The 14,792-nt window shown below is 34.1% G+C and overlaps 1 protein-coding gene across 1 annotated transcript in view; it reads left to right on the top strand.

The window, feature by feature from the left end:
• Positions 1 to 14,792, top strand: part of LOC111719992 (gamma-aminobutyric acid type A receptor subunit gamma3) — a 462,401-nt gene that overhangs the window by 307,280 nt on the left and 140,329 nt on the right. The window lies entirely within an intron of this gene.

Below are 14,792 nucleotides of genomic sequence, written 5' to 3'. Positions count from 1 at the left end.
TCTTTCTTTGAGTGTAGCTGCTTCTGTCCACCCTTGATCAATTGAAACTGAGCTAGATCTTCTCTTTGTTGAAGAAATCCACTTCCATCAGAATACATCCTCATACAGTATTGTTGTTGAGGTATGTAATAATCTCCTGGTTCTGCTCATTTCACTCAGCATCAGTTCATGTAAGTCTCGCCAAGCCTCTCTGTATTCATCCTGCTGGTCATTTCTTACAGAACAATAATATTCCAAAACATTCATATACCACAGTTTACTCAACCATTCTCCAATTGATGGGCATCCATTCATTTTCCAGCTACTAGCCACTACAAACAGGGCTGCCACAAACATTTTGGCACATATAGGTCCCTTTCTCTTCTTTAGTATCTCTTTGGGGCATAAGCCCAGTAGAAACACTGCTGGATCAAAAGGTTTGCACAGTTTGATAACTTTTTGAACATAATTCCAGATTGCTCTCCAGAATGGCTGGATGTGTTCACAATTCCACCAACAATGTATCGTTGTCCCTGTTTTCCCACATCCCCTCCAACATTCTGCGTTATCTTTCCCTGTCATTCTAGCCAATCTGACAGGTGTGTAGTGTTATCTCAGAGTTGTCTTAATTAGGCAGGGCTGCTGTTGAAGGCCTGCCTGCAGTTTCACCTGTTCTCATTCAATGAAAAACTGATACATCACTGTGGGTAGAACAGTGGCCCTTAACAAGTGAAAAAATTCAGGCCTTATTAGATATAATACAGGAGCAACTTGACCAAGGACATTTACAACCTTCTCTGAGTCCTTTGAATTCCCCTGTATTTGTTGTAAAAAAAGAAATATGGAAAATATAAGGTGCTGATTAATTTAAAAAAAGTAAATGAACAGATGCAAACTACTGGAACTCTTCAGCCTGGACTGCCATCTCCTACTCAATTGCCTAGAGAATGGCCTCTTTGGGTAACAGACATTAAAGATTGTTTCTATTCTAGCCCTCTAGATAATGAGGATATGAAAAGATTTGCCTTTTTAGTACCCAGTGTTAATTTAGCTTACTCTTATAAAAGATATGAATAGATAGTTTTGCCACAGGGAATAAAAAATAGCCCTATTATGTGTTAAATATATGTGGCTGCTGCTCTTACTCCAGTAAGAAAAGCATTTCCAAAAGTTACATTGTTACATTATATGGATGATATCTTGGGGTATGCACCCGAGGAGCAAATGTTAGAAGCATTTCTACAAAAAACCATAGAAACAATAATGAACTACAAATTGCATATAGCTCCAGAAAAAATTCAAAGGCATGCTCCTTTTCATTATTTAGGATATGAAGTATATTCTAAGGTGCTTATAGTACAAAAGCTTTCCTTAAGAACAGAGAAGCTAAACACTTTAAATGACTCTCAGAAAATGAGAGGAGATATGCAATCGATGTGTTCCATGTTAAGTTTAACTATCTATCAATTACAATCATTATATGACACTTTAAGGAGACACAGTGCTTTAAACCCACCACACCAGCTTACCAAAGAAGCTCAAGAGGATTTGATAGAAGTTGAACTGGCTTTATCCAATGTCGTTGAAAGAGTCACTCAAAAATCCTTGGAAAGATCAGTTTTTGCTACAATAGAGGCACCCATAGCAGTCCTTCATCAAGGATACAGTGTGATAGAGTGGGTGAACCTCCCAGCACAACCAGAACAAAGCCTTACTCCTTACCCAATGCTTGTGGCTAGAATTTTATTAAAGACCATTAAGTGAGTAGTACAGTTATCTGGGATAAGACCTGACAAGATATACACCTTTTATACCAATACACAAATTAATGTATTCTGTGAAACCATCCCAGAGTGGCAGATTTTATTGGCCACGACTCCAAATTTTACACACAGGTTTCCATTAAAGATAACCAGAGTATTACATAATTAGTGATGGTTTCTTGAAGAAAAGGTTTCTAAGGTTCCTCTTAAAGGACCAAACATCTTTACAGATGAATCCAAACATAACATTTGTGCTGTATACTCTCTTGACTTAACTATAAAGAGAGTAGTCAGAACTCCTTTTCAGTTCGCTCAGCAGAATGAATTGTATTTAATCATTCTAGCTCTTATTTATGATCCAGGAGATGTAAATATAATATTTGATTCAGCCTATTCAGTAGGTATGGTACAAAGAATTGCCACAGCCCAAATAAAATTTGTAGTTTCCAATATATATCAGCTCTTTAAGGAACTTCAAGAGCAAGTTAGAAGGCATCCAGGTAAGATTTATATCTTGCATGTCCACTCTCATAGTGGGCTTTCAGCTCCTATTTTTGATGGAAATTAAAAGGCAGATAGCCTGCTAACTATGTTGGCCAATATTCCTTTATTTCAGGCAACCCAAGGATCTCCTTCTAAATATCATCAGGCTGTTCAAGCTTTATATTTACAGTGAATAACAAGAGAGGAAACTAGGAGCAAAGTAAAGCCTTCACAGCTTGCCTTCCTTTGCACAGTCCTACTTTCCTTCTAGGGAAAAAAAAAAAAAAAAAAAAACAAAAAAACAAAAAAAAAAACACCTTGTGGTTTGAGACCCAATGAAATTTGGCAAATGGATATGACCCATTATAAATCTATTGGTGGTCTATCTTTTATCCATGTTGTAGTAGATACCTTTTCAGGATTTATTTTTGCAATACCAGCAGCAAAAGAGATAGCCCGAATGGACACTGAATTTCTTATACAGACATTTGCAATTATGAGCGTGCCACAAACAATACAAATAGATAATGGACCTGCATATACTTCTAAACATTTTGCATACTTTTGTGCACAGTATAAGATTTTACACACCACTGGCATACATTTTAATCCTCAAGGACAAGCAATAGTACAGAGGAGAAACAGACATCAAGATGCTCCTCCAAAAACAAAAGAAAGGGGGAGTCACAGGTAACCCTAGAGAACTTCTAAATTTAGCTTTTTATACTTATTATAATAAACTTCTTTATTTTTGATAAAGATTCACTGGCTCTGGCAGACAGGTTTTATAACTAGCTGGAAGGTCAGTGTCTGGTGTGAGCAGCTCCACTATCTTTAGATAATCACCAGGTGATATGGAGAGATCCATAAAGTGATGAGTGGAAGGGACCAGTTAGGTTAACTGCTTGGGGGGAGAGGGTTTGTATTTGTCTTGTCCATTGAAGAGAGATGGAGAAGACCCTTGAAACAAAGGAGAAGACCCAAGAAACATCGGATGGTCCCATCACTGATTGTGCTCACCAATGAAAGAGACTGGCAGTTATGGCAGTTGACTCATGGATATCAAAAATTGTTAATGAGACTGATGCAGAACTTCAAAACCCTCAGGAATCATTTGAATCCCTGAGACATAATTAGATTGTTGTATGACTTCAAAATCTGCAGGATTTTGGAATCATTGAATTTCCTGACATATGATGAGACTGTTGCAGGACTTCAAAAACTTGCAAGAATCATTGGATTTCCTGACAGGTGAAGTAATGGACAATAGATTGGTTTTGGACTATCTCTTAGCTACTAAAGGAGGCGTATGCATGATTGTTATTTATATACCTTCCTTCTAGGACTTTTGGAAATCTTTTACAATACCATGTTGATTAATCTTGTATGTTATATCACTACATGTTATATCATGTTTGTTACAGTACATTGAGCCTGCACCAGCTGTGGGGAGAGTCATCACTATTAGCCTGTGCTTTATTGTTATGTGGTTGTATAATACCTCCCATGCTTCTGGATTTATATATACCTGTTTCAAGTAAGCCTCTTCAGTCCAGAAACCCACTAACAATATCTCATTTGACTCTCCCCTTCCCTTTGGTGTTTTTTCATCTCTCTTCCTGAGAAGTCAGGGAGGATGTAATCACCTCTTTTTTGGTGTTTTTACCCCCTTTCTTGAGAAGTCAGGGAGGGCGTGATCACCTCCTTTCTGGGGTTCTTACTTCCTTGAGAAGTCAGGTATGGCATGACTACCTGTGTTCTAAAACAAAAGAAAGTGGGAGATGTAGAGAGCTGGAACTCTGAAAAGGTGTATTTGAATCTAAGACAGCAGAGCCCTTAAGGATAATTACCTACTCAAGGTGTGATAATGGTTCTATAAACATATGGTGATATGATGGCTCTCTTCACAACTGGCACTTACTGAATGTGTTGAGATGAAGTGATCAGAGGCAAGGATTGGAGGGCTAAAGGAGAATGACAGAGACTCTCTAACATAGCACACTGAGGAGAGAGGACTTCAGGCTCTGGACTCCAGAGTCCAGGATTCATCTTTGGTAAGCTGGGTGGCAGCTTGCCTGCCTCCTTCACTTCTCTTCCTAAAGATTAAAGACTTTGGCTGATTGTGACTCTGACTGATTCTGAGGCCTTCCAGAGAGCTAGCCTTAATATTACACCAGAGGATTTCAGTACAATCCGAATCCTGATCATAGGATTGAAGGTAAGGAGTGAAGGATCAGAACTCATGAATATGGTCAAACAGGAGTCCATTTATTCAAAATTTTCCCAACTCTATATACCCTAGTACACCTACATAACTATAGCATACTGCACAGAGCTGAATATAGAATACTGTGCATGCAGGACCACATAAACCACTTACTATTGTGTGCAGATGTTTCCTTGCTACTTTAGTAAACTCTGCATTAATTACAATACATGTTGTCATGTCCCCTGACTTCTCAGGAAAGTCGAGACACCCCTGAGGGGATGGGGAGCCACACCAGACATGCCAACCAGGTTCCATTTACTGGACTAAATGGTCTTAAACTTTGCCCAGGGTTCCCTACTATCTGTGGCCTTCTACAAAAAAAATAGCATGCTTCAGTTTACATGTATTCAATATCAGTTCTTTCTCTGAAGGCAGATAGTATGTTTCATAAATGTTTTGGGATTGTCTTGGATCATTATTTGCTGTGAATAGCTATCATTTACAATTTTTCATCAAATAATATTACTATTAATGCATACAGTGTTCTCTTGACTCTTTGCACTTTACTTTGCATTGCTTCATGTAAATCTTTCCAATATTTTTTTTTGAAATGCAATAGCCATTTCATATTGTCATTTCTTATAGCAAAATAATATTCCATCACAATCATAAATCACAGCTTGCTTAGCTATTTCCTAATTGAGAGGCATCCCTTTGATTTCCAATTGTTTACCAGCACACAAAAATCATCCTGATTTTAAAGACTTCAGATTCAAGGGAATCAAATGTATGCTGATAAAATTTTTAGGGAACAATATATAGGGTATGCACATTTTCCTTTTCTTTTCCTCAAAGCATGCTTGAATAGCTTTTGTTCATTTGTTTTTGTTCTATTTTATTTTTATTTACAAATACATGTGTGTTTAAAAATGCTTTAGAACAAATACTAATACACATAAATTCTACTTAACATTCCTTATTAACATAGAAGGCAAATTTTAATATTAATGAATTACAGTATAATACTTGTGTATACCACAAGGGAGGTATCCCTTTCTTCCCCTCATTAAACACGTTATCAAGATAATGTATTTTTTCTTGTCTATTTCTACATGGACATTTCCAAAATGCTCAGAAGGGCATTTGGCCATTCTTTCAAAAGGCTTTATGACAGCCCATTAATATGACAAATAATTTATTTAGAAACTTAATAGAAGAGTGCAACAAAATTCTGACTTCAATTGTTTTGCATCTCTATAAGTCAAAAGTTCTGGGGGTTTTTACTAACATTTTTCCACTTTGCTCACATTAAAAATTTTAATGGATTCTTCCTCCTAGTTTTTCTATTAATAGGAAACTAATTGCATTAAAGTGTGGAAGTTCAATGCCTACTCTACATTCAGAGGAGCTGGCTTGTTTCCATTTTGAGATACTAAAATTTCAGATCTAATTACATTCATTAGTTTTACATTTGATGATTTTTAAATATCTTTTTTTTTTTTTTTTTTTGCTGAGGCAATTGGCATTAAGTGACTTGTCCAAGGTCACACACCTAGAAAGTGATGTGTCTGAGACCAGATTTGAACTCAGGTTCTCCTGACTTTAGGACTAGTGCTCTATCCATTGTGCCACCTAGCTGCTGCTGTTTTTTTTTTCTTTTTTTTTATACCTTAAAACAATCTCCTTTAAGATTTTAATTTTTTTTCATTTTTGATTATGTTTAAATATATAATATTGAAAGTGTAGGCTCATAAATTACAATGTGTGGTTCATTAATACTTAATTTTTTTAAATTATTTTTTCACAGTGTGCTCTCTATCCCCAGATAGAAGTGATTTTTCCTAATTCTCAAATTTCATATCTATAGTGGCTGACCTAGTTCTCATCTATTCACTTTCATGACTTAATATCCACCTGAAAATTTAAGTCTTTAGGATTCTGGGACCAAGTTAACTCCTCAGCAAGAGAAATAATAAGGTTCTGTGGATCTAGAGCTCTAACAGCTGATCATTAGGCCAATGATTCTGCTTTTTCATCCTGACCTAGTATACTGACTTATATTATTCTTCATCTTCATCTTTGTTGACAAGCTTTTGCCTCAAATAACATTTTAAATAAATGGATCCTCAATTTGTTGTCCTGAATTCCTGACTCAAGTCTTTCTTTGAATGTAAGTTTCTTGGATTTAGAAGTTGTTTAATTATTTCTATTTATTTCCTCACCATCTATCACAAGGAAAATTTTTACAAAATGCTTATTGATTGATCAATTGATTGACTTCCTTAGTTTTTCTATGGCTAGGATCTTGCGATATCATTCCTAGTATCCTAGAATTTAAGAATTGGAAGGGGGCAAAGAGGTCATCTAAGCCAACACAGATGAGAAGTATAAATCACTTCTGCAATATCTTTGGCAGAGGAACTAGTTAACCAACTTCTGTAAGAAAAACTCTCATGAAAGTGAACTCAAATAAGCTTATCTCATTCATAGATAGCTATAATTACTAGGAAGTTTTTGGTGTTGGGGTAAAATGTGACTTCTTATAGCTTCAACCCATTGTTTCTGACTGCATTATTCAGATACAAATAGAACAAATTTAATCCCTTTTCCATATGATAATTCTTTGAATATTTGAAGACAGCTATCACATCTTATTTCCTCCTATTTGTTGCTCTTGTCCTTCGAAATTTTTTTTCTGAAATTTTAAAATTTGAAATCAGATTTCCTTGATACTGAATGCCAGACAGTCTGAACTACCTTATTTTTCCTCTTGCTTACTCTTTCCCACGATAGGTCTTTTTGGTTCCAGATCCAGACGTCTGTGATATGATCCCTTCCTCTCAAAGAACCATCTATGGTTCTGACAATTCTTCTCTTATGATATTTATCACATTATAACTTTCATTTAACTGAATTTATATGAGTATACAAGTAATCAATTCTCTTCCTTCCTAGAATGTAAGATTTCTGAGTGCAAGACCATTTCTAACTTAAGAGCGTATACCCCCTAAGTTTTGCCCTTTCTACCTTTGTACGTAGCAGAATTATAGCCCTGGAAGGGGTATTAGAAATGAACTGTTGCAGATCTCTTGCTTTATAGGTAAGAAATGCAAAAAGCAAACACTTTCATGGAATGAGTATACACTGAAAAAAACAACACATTCATATTATTAAGAAAGTAAGCTGTCATACATTTACTGGAACAAGAAAATGAGAAAAATGCTGAGAGTTTTATAGTAATTATTGTGGGTTGTGTTGAAGCAAAAGTCACCTTATCCTTTGCTTAATTTAGATTTCAGAAAGGACAAGAAATTATTCCAAGTATATAGCCTACTATTTACATAATTCACTTTTGAATTATAGAATGTAATAAATACCAAACAGATAATTACTGAATTCCCTACCCGACTTAGTGTGTGACTTTTCAGGATCATATACATGAACCAGTCTTCTACACTTTACCATTTCATAAATTCATCAATGCTTCAACCTTCAAGTGATTTTGTCAATGTTGTTATTCCCTCTGTTCACCCAAATCATGATTCAATGGTATTTGGTAAATGCTAAAAAATTTTAAATGTAAAAGATATATCTAACATTTCTCATTCAAATCTAGTTATTTAAATCCTGTAATTGAAGGCATTCATTCAGGAATGGAAATATAAATAAAATTGAATTCCTTTTCTTAAGAAGCAATTTATTAGAGAAATAGAAAATTAATAAATATGTAGTTCAATAAACATTTTTAAGTAATGAGTGGAGCATTAGATTTCAAAACAAGAAGACCTAAAGAGTTCAAATCCTGCCTCATTTTCCATCTATACAACTCTTAACAAGTTGTTAAACATTAAAGAGGATGATTTTTCTCACAAGTAAAATGAGAGATCTGGACTTTATTTCTAAGGCCACTGCCATCTCTAAATCTATGATTTCATGAAATAATCACCACACAAAATGATGATTTTTTTTGACCAAACAGATGATTTGTTCAATATAAAAAGCTCTTATTGAGAAACTCTCAAGATCAATATAGACGGGCAATAGCTTTGTAATTATAGTCCTAGAGCATTGCCTATTGCCAACTGCTTAAGTGCTTTGCCAGCATTACGTAGTTAATAGTCAAAACCAGAGTTTGAATTCATGTCTTCTAGGCCTAAGGTAAAGGTTCTATCCATTGTACTATATTTTTTTCTCATGCAAATGATTCAGATATAGACTCCTAATTTCATTGGTATTCTAAATTGCCAGATAAGATAGCTCTTATTTATACAGGTTGTTACCTTTCTTGTAACTTAAAATCTTAGAATTGCTTAGAATATTAAGAGTCTAAAGGAGTTTTCCACACAATTAGTACATATGAGAAGTAGGATTATACATTTGATATTCCTGGGTTTCTAAAGCTAGCTTCTTGGTCACCTTTCTGTCTCCTCTACTCTATTACACACACACACACACACACACACACACACACACACACACACACACACATCAATACAGTAAGACAGAAGTTCTGAGGAGGAAGGAGCAGTTTCTGTCTTTGAGAATTCTGAAGTCTTCATGGAAGAGGTAGAATTTAAGTTAGGTCTTAATGATTGTTAGAATTAATTTCAAATATTAACAGATAAGAACATTTGAAAAATATGGAAAAGTGACCAAAAAAAAAAATACAGCAGCAGGAAAGAACAAAATATATTCTTGGAATGTTGAGGAATCTTAACTTTTTTGGTACATAAATTATTACCAGCAAAGTCTGTGGAGGTAGTTGATGTTAGACTTTTGTTCAATTATTTTTCAGTCATATACAACTCTTGGTGGCCCCATTTGGAATTTTCTTGGCAAAGATATGGGAGTGATTTGCCATTTCCTTCTCTAGCTTATTTTAGTGTTGAAGAAATTGAGACAAACACATGAAGTGACTTAACAAGTAACTTCACACAACTTGTAAGTGCCCAAGGCCATATTTGAACTCAAGAAAAAGATGCACTATACTATGGCATCACCTAGTTGCTCCTCACTTACTGTACAATTGTATTATTTCATTGGAATAGTGGAAATGCAGATATGGCCTCTCAGTTCTATAATCAGAACTGCTGCTCCAGAATCCCTGAAAATAAGATATGTAGAACTTCCTGAAGGGGAGGGAATGTGCCAAAGCCTCTTCTGGCTCAGTGATTTTGTACCACAAAGAGTTTTACCTGAGGTACTGGGTCACCTATATTTGTGCTTCCAGTTTATACAATATAGGTAAGGATTATTCATTCAGATCTAGTGAGTATGTATAGGAAAACTGTTGTAGAACCCAATCAGGTGGTCAAAAAACCATTTATCTCTCCACAGACTCTTAGTTATTTAATTTATCAGCCCTAGTCCCTTGGCCACAATTTCCAGGAATACTATAGAAAATGGCAAATGATTAATGGCAATCCAGGTTATATTTATCTGCACTGTTATTTTCTGTGAAGGAATTTAAATAGTGGATGCTTTACATGAAATATTGTCATAAAAGCTTTTTGTTTTTCTGTCAAGAGCTGACTCCGCTATTTCATATTGAAGAAGATAGGACTTTAGTGACTTCAGCCTTAGCCTCTACACTGCTGTCATTTGAAGATAATTACCTTTCAATTGAAGTCTTTGGGAGTTTGACTTGCCATTTTTTTTTTTTTTACATTTTTCCCTTTTTCTCACAATTTCTTCTCTTAGCAAAATCTAACTAGAAATTCTTCCATGAGGTTATGATCTTTCCTAGGTGAATGGAACAGAAGGATAATTAATGTACTCACATGTCACCTTTTAGCACTTTTATTTCCCTAAGGTGAAAGGTCTAATAACTTTTTAATTATTTTTATGTAGTAATATGTTATCAGAATGTCTACTTCATAAAGAATCCTAGCCTAGCCTTCCCCCACTCTGACATGATATTATAAATTAGAGTCAATTGAAAATTATCCTACTTAGTCAAAGATTATATCAGGCCAGAAAATTATTCTTTACAGCATATTACAACAGCAATTTAGCTTCTACCACAGTGCAAATACCAATTCATTTTCTTTTCATAGTTTTACATGAGCATCAGTATATTTGCTGATCCTTATGCTTCTGAGTCAAATAATAATTTCTGCACCATCATGGATTATTCAGTCAGTTTAATACTTTGTGGGTTGGCCAATGAAGGCATTTTAATCATCTTTTTTTAATTATGGAAAATGAGAAGTTTATAATTAGAAAGGAAAGGATATAGGCCGGACTTTTTAAAAAGTCAAATTACCTTGGTTAGATAACCAGGTTAGAAATCCAATTTTCTTTGACTTCTTGTGTTGTTAATGGTTTCCCTTAAATATGTTTCAAGTGCATGTCTATCTTCTAGGGCACACCAATTTTTTTTGTTGTTGTTGTTGTTGTTATGTTGAAATAGACAGTCTACTTCATGTCTTCATTTAGAAGGCAAGGTTTAATCATAAATATAATTTGAAGTTTTCTATTAACATTTTTTTTTTTTTTTGTCAAGGGCTACATGTCTATAGATATAAAACAAGAAGACCATCAGTCCATTTATGGATGTACTTTTTTCTGATGTGATTAAGTTCTAGTATCAGGAATTATTAGTAGGAAAGTAAATTCACATGGGCATTTCTTTTGAAACTTGCATCCTAGACAGCTACTTATATCATTAAGAGTTTAAATGATTTGCCCAGGATTACACAGTCAGGATTTGTCAGAGGCAAGATTTGAATGCAGGTTTTTCTCAATCCACTACTCTATGGTACCTCAATTAGGAGTGGTGAATTTAAGAGATTTAGTGACTGAGAATAAATTCTTTCTTTGTAATTTACTAGCTTTTGGACTTTGAAAATGTAATTTTAATCTCTTTGAGTTTCAGTTTCATTTTTTTAAAATGAGAAGCTTGCAACCTTTAATGTCTCTGGTACCATTTCCTTTTTCAATTCATTTTATACATAAGTACACTGAAAAAAAAATAACAGGGTAAAATAACTGGTCTAGGGTCACATAGCTACTTAAGTGTCTCACATCAGATTTGAACTCAGAAAGAAGAATGCTCCTGACTCTAAAACCAGCACTTTACGTACTGTGACATCAATTAAGTTTGTTTTTTGTTTTTTGTTTTTTTTGGTTGTTGTTGTTGTTAATTTGTTTGCAAGTAGAGGACAATTTATCTTATTTTTTTCTCACTTTTTTATTAAAGTCTTTTATTTTCAAAACACATGTATGGATAATTTTTAACATTCACCCTTGCAAAACTTTGCATTCCAAATTTTTCCCTGCCTTCCCCCTGCCCCCTCCCTTAGATGGCAAGTAATCCAGTATATGCTAAATGTGTGCAATTTTTCTATACATATATCCATAATTATCATAATGTACAAGAAAAATCAGATCAAAAAGGAAAAAAAAATCAGAAAGAAGACAAAATGAAAGCAGACAAAAAGAGTGAAAATACTATGTTGTGATTCACACTCAGTTCCCACAGTCCTCTTGCTGGGTGTAGATGACTCTCTTGATCATTGAAACTGGTCTGAATCATCTATCTCATTGTTGAAAAGAGCTAAGTCCATTAGAATTGATCATTCTATAATCTTGCTGTTGTTGTGTACAATGATCTTCTAGTTCTGCTCATTTACTTAGCATCAGTTCATGTAAATCTCTCCAGCCCTCTCTGAAATTATCCTGCTGATAATTTCTTATAGAACAATCATATTCCAAAACATTCATATACCATAACTTGTTCAGCCATTCTCCAACTGATGAGCATCCACTCAATTTCTAGTTTCTCGCCATGACAAAAATGACTGCCACAAACATTTTTGCATATAAGGGTCCTTTTCCCTCATTTATGATCTTCTTGGGATACAAGCTGAGTAGAAACACTGCTGAATGAAAAGGTATTCACAGTTTCATAGTTGTGTGGGCATAGTTCCAAATTGCTCTCCAGAATGGTTGAATCAGTTCACAATTCCACCAACAATGTATTAATGTCCCAGTTTTTTTTTATATCACATCCAACATTTATCATTATCTTTTCCTGTCATCTTAGTGAATGTGAGAGATGTGTAGTGGTACCTCAGAATTGTCTCAATTTGCATTTCTATGATCAATAATGATTTAGAGCACCTTTTTATATGACTAGAAATAGCTTCAATTTTTTTAATCTGAAAATTGTTCATATCCTTTGACCATTTATCAATTGGAGAATGGCTTAAGTCTTATAAATTTGAGTCAATTCTCTATATATTTTAGAAATGAGGCCTTTATCAGAAGCCTTGAATGTATTTTCCCCCCCAGTTTATTGCTTCCCTTCTAATCTTGTCTGCATTGGTTTTGTTTATACAAAACCTTTTTAACTTAATATAATCAAAATTATTTTGTATTCAGTAATATACTCCAGTCTTTATTTTTTTTTTTTTTGGCCACAAATTCTTTCCTTCTCCACAGATCTGAGAGGTAAACTATTCTTTGTTCTTCTAATTTGCTTATAATATCACTTTTTATGTCTAAATCATGAACTCATTTCAACCTTATACCTTGGTATAAGGTATTAGATGTGGGTCAATGCCTAGTTTCTGCCATACTAGTTTGCAATTTTCCTAGAAGTTTTTGTTAGATAATGAATTCTTATCCCCAAAACTTGGGTCTTTAGGTTAGATTACTAGATTACCATAGTCATTGACTATTTTGTCCTATGAACCTAACCTATTCCATTGATCAAATACACTATTTCTTAGTCAGTACCAAATGGTTTTCTTCTCGACTCTTATTGCCGAGGCTAGTGTTTCTAATACAATATTGAATAATAATGGTGATAGTGGGCAACCTTGCTTCACTCCAGATATTACTGGGAAAGGTTCCAGTTTTTCCCTATTGCATATGATGCTTACTGATGGTTTTAAATATATGCTCCTTACTGTTTTAAGAAAAAGTCCATTTATTCCTATACTCTCAAGTGTTTTTATTAGGAATGGATGTTGGATTTTATCAAATGCTTTTTCTTCATCTATTGAGATGATCATATGGTTTTTGTTAGTTTACTTATTGATATAGTCAATTATGCTAATAGTTTTCCTAATATTGAACCAGCCCTACATTCCTGGTATAAATCCTACTTGGTCATAGTATATTATGCTGGGAATGATTTTTTGTAATCTTTTTGCTAATATTTTATTTAAGATTTTAGCATCGATATTCATTAGGGAGATTGGTCTATAATTTTCTTTCTCTGTTTTCAGCCTACCTGGTTTAGGTATCAGTACCATGTCTGTGTCGTAAAAGGAGTAGGACTCCTTCAATCCCTATTTTTTCAAATAGTTTATATAGCATTGGAGTTAATTGTTCTTTAAATGTTTGGTAGAATTCACATGTAAATCCATCTGGTCCTGGGGATTTTTTGTTAGGGAGTTGGTTAATAGCTTGTTCTATTTATTTTTCTAAAATGGGACTGTTTAGGATGCTTAATTCTTCCTCTGTTAATCTGGGCAAGCTATATTTTTGAAGGTATTCTTCCATTTCATTTAAGTTGTCGAATTTATTGCCATAAAGTTGGGCAAAGTAATTCCTAATTATTGCTCTAATTTCCTCTTCATTAGTGGCGAGTTCTCCCTTTTCATTTTTAAGACTAACAATTTGATTTTCCTCTTTCCTTTTTTTAATCAGATTTACTAAGGGTTTGTCTATTTTGTTGGTTTTTTCATAGAACCAACTCTTAGTTTTATTAATTAATTCAATAGTTTTTTTACTTTCAATTTTATTGATCTCTCCTTTTATTTTTTAGAATTTCAAGTTTAGTGTTTGACTGGGGGTTTTAAATTTGTTCCTTTTCTAGCATTTTTAGTTGCAAGCCCAATTCGTTGACCTTCTCTTTCTCTATTTTATGCAAGTAGGCCTCTAGAGATATGAAATTTCCCTTTATTACCGCTTAGTACCAAATGGTTTTGATGACCACTGCTTTATAATATAGTTTTAGGTCTGGTACAGCTAGGCTATCTTAGTTTGCATTATTTTTCATTAATTCCCTTAAAATTCTTGACCTTTTGTTCTTTGAGATGAACTTTGTTATTATTTTTCCTAGCCCTATAAAATAATTTCTTGAGAATTTGATTGGTTTGTGTTCTATCCGTTAGTAAATAAAAATTAGATTATATTATGAAGTAGGCAGTTATTCAACACATTACCTTTGCAGGCATAGATAACATTCTTAGATTTCTTAGATATATAGGTACTGTGCTTTTATTATAAGGATATGGTAGTCCTTATGGTAGTTCTTAGAACTTCAATCCAAGTTTATAGATCAGGAAAAGACCTTTGAGATCCAAGTTTTTAATGCAGAAACTGAGTCCCAAAGAAGTTATGTG

The sequence above is a fragment of the Sarcophilus harrisii genome, chromosome 3 (genome assembly GCF_902635505.1).
Source record: "Sarcophilus harrisii chromosome 3, mSarHar1.11, whole genome shotgun sequence".
Lineage (NCBI taxonomy): Eukaryota > Metazoa > Chordata > Mammalia > Dasyuromorphia > Dasyuridae > Sarcophilus > Sarcophilus harrisii.
Note: the sequence above shows the minus strand (reverse complement) of the source record. Positions and strands in the feature narration are given on the sequence as shown.